Source organism: Petromyzon marinus, chromosome 35 (assembly GCF_048934315.1).
Source record: "Petromyzon marinus isolate PM22_M1 ecotype Great Lakes invasive population chromosome 35, UKy_Petmar_22M1.pri1.0, whole genome shotgun sequence".
In the NCBI taxonomy this organism is placed as follows: Eukaryota; Metazoa; Chordata; class Hyperoartia; order Petromyzontiformes; family Petromyzontidae; genus Petromyzon; species Petromyzon marinus.
In genome coordinates, this window is record NC_133701.1 from 2,502,468 (window position 1) to 2,508,467 (window position 6,000).

At 51.4% G+C, this 6,000-nt stretch overlaps 1 long non-coding RNA gene across 1 annotated transcript in view; it reads right to left on the reverse strand.

Moving 5' to 3' along the window:
• The window catches only part of LOC142929809 (uncharacterized), a 68,819-nt gene extending 65,541 nt beyond the window's left edge, over nt 1-3,278 (reverse strand). Inside the window, exon 1 of the long non-coding RNA XR_012945958.1 lies at nt 769-3,278. This is a non-coding gene — a long non-coding RNA (uncharacterized LOC142929809). The remainder of the gene's footprint in view (nt 1-768) is intronic.
• Between the last annotated feature and the right edge of the window lie 2,722 nt (nt 3,279-6,000).

Consider the following 6,000-nt stretch of genomic DNA (forward strand, 5'->3'; position numbering starts at 1 on the left):
AACGCATTGTAACAACGCATTGCAGCAACGCATTGCAGCAACGCATTGCAGCAACGCATTGTAACAACGCATTGCAGCAACGCATTGCAACAACGCATTGCAGCAACGCATTGCAGCAACGCTTTGCAGCAACGCATTGTAACAACGCATTGCAGCAACGCATTGTAACAACGCATTGCAGCAACGCATTGTAACAACGCTCTGCAGCAACGCATTACAACAACGCATTGCAGCAACGCATTGTAACAACGCTCTGCAGCAACGCATTACAACAACGCATTGCAGCAACGCATTGCAACAACGCATTGCAGCAACGCATTGCAACAACGCTGTGCAGCAACGCATTGCAACAACGCATTGCAGCAACTCACTGCAACAACGCATTGCAGCAACGCATTGCAACAACGCATTGCAACAACGCGCACCGCGCGCCCACATTGGTAACAAATCATCATGCTCGGGCAACGGAGCGGCAGTAGAAACACGTCGATTTACCACAACAACTAAAACGGCCTCAAATGAACGCCGGAACAATGGGGGGGGGTGGATAAAGAAACGGCGAAAAATCGCGGCGCAATTTTGAACTCCGTCAATCGAAAGCGACGCGCGCGGAGCGCCCGGAGTCAACTCGACGGGCGCGCGGGCAACTCGTGGCGTTCCTGTCGACGACAGACGGAGAGAGAGGTCGAGTCTGAGTAATCGCCATCGAAAGCGAAAGAAACGCGGAGATTTAAAATCACCGGGGAGGGGGGAGGCTGGGCCGATTACCTTCATCAGAGTGCGAATTCGTGGCTCTGCCCAGCTGTTGTCGCGAGCGTTCCCCTTGATGACGAGAGGCGACATTCTCTCTCCTATTCGTTAGCCACGCGCGTGGTTTTTTTTACGTGCGTGTGTTAATTATTTGTGGATAACATCATCGTGCGGCGCTGATTATCGGAGATTTGTGGGGAGCAAGCGAGGTGATGGTGGTGGTGGGAGGTTGAGTTGTATGTTACACTTCTTTCACACCGTACGTAGCCAACCGTGCTAATCCGAGGTGACAATGAGCTGGGTGGGAGGAAGGGGGGGCAGCAAGGGAGGGAGGGGAGTCAGAGGGAGGCAATGACTTGAGTCACATGTCCTGGCAACACTCGATAAAGACACACACGGCTCGTTGTCAAGAGAGCACGGGTGTGTTGGGTGGAGGTGGATGAATGAGGTGGCCCCTATCCGTGGGGAGATGATCCAATACAAAATAAAAACAATCACCAGAATTCAAGTGGTTTCAAAAGGAAACGGTGCAAACCGGTTATCGCATTTTCTGTTGTTTTCTTTCATGAGACCCCTCGACTCCAGCACTGTGTGTGGAGGCAGCAGCGAGGGTCGGTGGATCCCCGCACCAAGTGCTGTGGAATTCCCTTTGCGTGGCTGTCGAGGTGGAGCCATACCCTGGCTCGCCACGAGGAGGAGGAGGCGGTAGAGCAAACATGTGTTCCGTCCGTATGGGATAGAGTGTTTCCCCGTCGCATGCGTGGGGTTTTCTCCGAGTGCTCAGGCTTTCTCCCACAAGTAAACATTACGAACACCTTCGTATATAGAGGATCGCAGAGCTCGGGCAATTGTTGTCGCCGGCTCATCGCGTGTCTGCCCTCACGCTCGTTTGTGGTTCCTCTTCGCGCCTCCGATTCGTTCCCTCTGGACGAGAGCGAGCGAATGCTGTGCGGTGGCGACGCGTTACAAGTTGACATGACAGTATTAATGTTATATTCTTGGTTCTTTCGGTAAAGTCACGTAGAAGGAAAACAATAAAATAATAAGAATTTAAAAGAATAAAATTCTCACGTCGTTTCGACTGCAACACAAGCAATCATCATTAGGTGTGAAAACCACAACAAGAAAATTTGAAAAAAGTGGCGGTTATTTTTAACGTTAGCACCACGGAGAGCGATTTGGCAGTTATTCAGATGGACGAGTCCATCTATGTTCGGAAAATAGGAGGGGGGAGACGAAAATAATGGATGCAGTCTGAAAGCCACCGTAAGCGTGAACAATCAATTAAGACCCAAAATGGTTAATCAAATCCTTCCGATGATTGCTAAACCAGAATCCATCTTCTCGGTTGAAATTGTCTCTGTGTTTGTATATGTGGATAGCCTCATGAACGAATCTCTCATGGTAGCCAGATGGCTTGCAAAGAACCTCTGTCTTGGAGAAATCAATGTCATGTGAGCCTACTGAATTATAACAGTGATCTGCCACGGCTGAGATGTTGGTCCTACCGTGTTTTAGGTCTGCTTTGTGTTCACGAATGCGGTCCGAGACATGTCGTTTGGTTTCTCCAATGTAACTACTACCACAGAGGCAACATAGTTTGTAGACGCCAGGGTACTGTAAGTCCGGAATCACATCTTTTACAGACGGAACCAGATCACGGATTTTATGTCATGTGTTGAATCGGACCTGGATCTTGTGTTTATTCAAGATTTTGGAGATCTTTTTTGTGATCCCCGCAATGTAGGGTAAAGTGATGGTTTTGAAAGGCTCCTCAAGAGGGTCCTTCTTCATGGTTGGAGTGATAGCTTTGCGGATTGTGTAGTCGGAGTAACCATTAACCTTAAGAGCTTGGTGTACGTGCTTGAGTTCACTGGCTATGTGTTCCTGGTCAGATATGCATTGGGCTCTATGGTACAGAGTCTTGATGAGAGAATTCTTCTGGGATGGATGGTGGTGGGAATCCGGTTTCAGATAAGCATCCGTATGGGTAGCTTTCCTGTAGACAGAGTGGCTCATTGAACCATCAAGTCTCTTTTTTATTAGGACATCCAAAAAAGGTAGATTGGCATCTTTTTTGACTTCCATGGTAAATCTGATGGCTGGGTGTATGGAATTGATGTGGTCGAAGAATTGGTCTTGAGCAGGCCGGCCATGTGGCAGGCAGGCCGGCGGGCGAGAGGTCGCGCGTTGCGGCTGGTGGGAGGCCGCGTGAGTGATGCCACCCACGGGCAAAGGACGCAGCGATTAGTGCGCCCGGGGAAGGTCTCGCAATCCTCATGCGCCGTGCAACGCACCACCATCGCTCTCGCGCTCACACTGCCGGGGGGTTGGGGGGGGGGGCGAGAGCGACGCCGATGATCGGCGTGAGTTGTGAGTCACTCACCCCCCTTGCCGCCCACGTCCCCACTCGAGCGGTGGGTGGGATGCGGCTCGCGAGCGCTCCGCGTCCACGCTTCGCAGAGTTTGGGGGACAGAAACTCACAAAGCTGGACGCGTCTCGTCCGTTCCACGTGGCTCAGTGTCAGTGGCGAGGATTGTGGCACTGGTGGCGTGGCTTAGCGGGGAGGAGAGAGAGAGAGAAAGGGGCCGTCCAAAAATGATGTCACACATCGAGGGAGGGGGGGGTCAGACATTTGTGACGATGTGTGACGAGGGGGGGGGGGGTTGAGAAATGTGACGTCACGTAAAAATGCGTAACTTTAAATAAATATAGACAACACGTTCTACTTAACCAAATAGAATTTTTAATAAATGTTTTCTCCTACATCAGAGTGCAGCGCCACATTAAATACGCACTACAATGTTGAAGCATGTTTTTTTTGGGAGGGGGGGGCAGAGCTTTGTGACGTCATATTTGAGGGGGGTCTGACTTTTTGTGACGCCATGTGACGAGGGGGGGGGTCAAAAATCGTCCAAAATCGCGTGACGTCATTTATGGACGGCCCAAAGAGAGAGAGAGAGAGAAAGGGAGAGAAAGAGAGAGAGAAAGAGAGATTGCCTCGGTAGCGCTCGTCCATCTCGCTCGGATTGACCGACACTCGGAGTTGTCATCACCGAGTCAGCAAAATCGTCCCAGCGGTCTCGGCAATTTCCGTAGAACATTCCGCGATGTCAATTCTCAGCTCGGTGTGCGAGATGATGAAGCGGGTGAGCGCGCGGGTGAGTCCGTGAGTGTGCGGATGAGTGGATGGATGAGTAAGTGGACGGGTGGATGAGTGAGTTGGCGGGTGAGTGAATGAGTGGGCGGGTGGATGAGTGGGCGGGTGGATGAGTGAGTGGGCGGATGGATGAGTGAGTGGGTGGGTGGATGAGTGAGTTGGCGGGTGGATGAGTGAGTGCGTGAGCGATTGAGTGGGCGGGTGGATGAGTAGATGGATGGATGAGTGAGTAGATGGATGGATAAGTGAGTGGGCGGGTGGATGAGTGAGTGGGTGAGTGATTGAGTGAGTGGACGAGTGAGTTACTTATCGTCTCAACTTTCTTTACTCGCTCGCTTCCACTCCACCCTCTGTGTTTCCTGGTTCTGAAACGCTCGTTCCACGATGGGTGTATTACAAATGTGAGTTGTTGTTGTTGGGCAGATGGTGCAGAATGTTGCATTTTCACGTCTAAACAACACCAACAATAACAACCACGTAAGCCTCGCAGTTTAACACAACACCCATGCATTATTAAACTGTTTAAATACCAGCAAGACGCGTTCCAAGATGACGAAACAAAACAACATTTACACAACCAGTGAACCGCGGAGGCTTCTGGGAGTGCGTCATTTCAGCAGCATTGCTTCAATGCAAGCAAAACCCTGGTCCGGTTTCCTCAAACAGCGTCGAGTCAGCAGGCAGGCCTCCTTAAGCTGATTTCCAAGGTGGAACAGCTTCTCTCGAAGTCACGTGCCGGTGTTCACCCCATTCTCTTTAAAAGCCACAATCGCAGCAGCAGCAGCCAGCCGCGTACAGCGACCGCCCCCTACTGCAGAAACTTTGGCAGAACTCCTCCTCCTGAAAAAAGGATCTGCTGGGTAAACACGCGGAATAATGCAACAAATATATAACTGCGTTTGGGATTAAATCACTCGTGCTCAGCTCCCTTGGGCTCAGCGTCATGCATCCACCGAACCGTACAACCAATTAGCGATACCCAGCGGCGACGGTGTTGCTGGGTAACCAAACAAAGCGGTTCATATGAACCGGCAGGAGCCTCTTTGAGTCTGCAGCAAATCATCGCCCCCTACTGGCAGTCTAAACGCCCGTTTGCAGGTCAGCTGCAGAGCCACCTTGTGCCGTACAGGGACAGCTGCCGCTGGGCGGTTCCCTAGGATAGACCACATAGTAATCATCGCCCCCCTACTGGCAGTCTAAATGCCTGTTTGCAGGCCAGCTGCCGAGTCGCTCACGGGAGTGTAGTCGCACTGCTGCTGTCATTCCAGTGCACGGAGCCAGTGGGGCCACTTCCACAACAAAGGCCCCGCTGCTGTTGTTGCTTTCGTTGCTACACCGATTTCTCCGACGTCAGCAGAGGCAGCAGAAGGTGCACCGTGACTCGATGTGGTCGGGGAAATTGAAATGTCTCGGATCTTCCACCTTTAGCCGCAGTGTAATCCGCACGGCGACCGTGGCAAAGTTAACAATTTATATGCAAATGGAAATTGGATTCGCGCAAATCGACCGGCGTTAGGAGTTACACGCATGCGTCATGTCAACCTGAAAAATGATCACAGACTAATTTGCCACGTTTAAAAAGCTTCATTTGAATGTTGCAGTCAACATCTAAATTGCTCTAAAGTAACGCTCAACGGGCGTAATCAGAGTTAATGGGCACATTTATCAAAATGGAAATTAATTCAGTGCCTCTGGGCCTCCTTCGCTGAGCGGATGGAGATTGCGCATGGCCCACCAATTCACGCGGAATGCGCCGCACAGTGTCATCGCATGTGCGCTGCCAACAGTGCAGATTAATTCAATAGCTCGTATATATTGTAATAGGCAACGTTTCGGGCAATGGCCCTTCTTCGTACGACGTAAACGGAGAGGCTACAGAGAGAGAGAGTGGATGGTGAGGGGTGGAGACTGCGTTGTACACCATCAAATATTACCCGTATAGCTTTCGCAGAATTTTGCTGCAAGCGCTGTTAGCGAGCACCTATGAAGGCCGGCAGGGCACACGAGGGGGTGGGGAGGGGAGTTGGGGGGCGGGGCAGCACCACACCAGGCCGTCTTTCTTTCCCGAGTGGCGATGTTTACACACCGC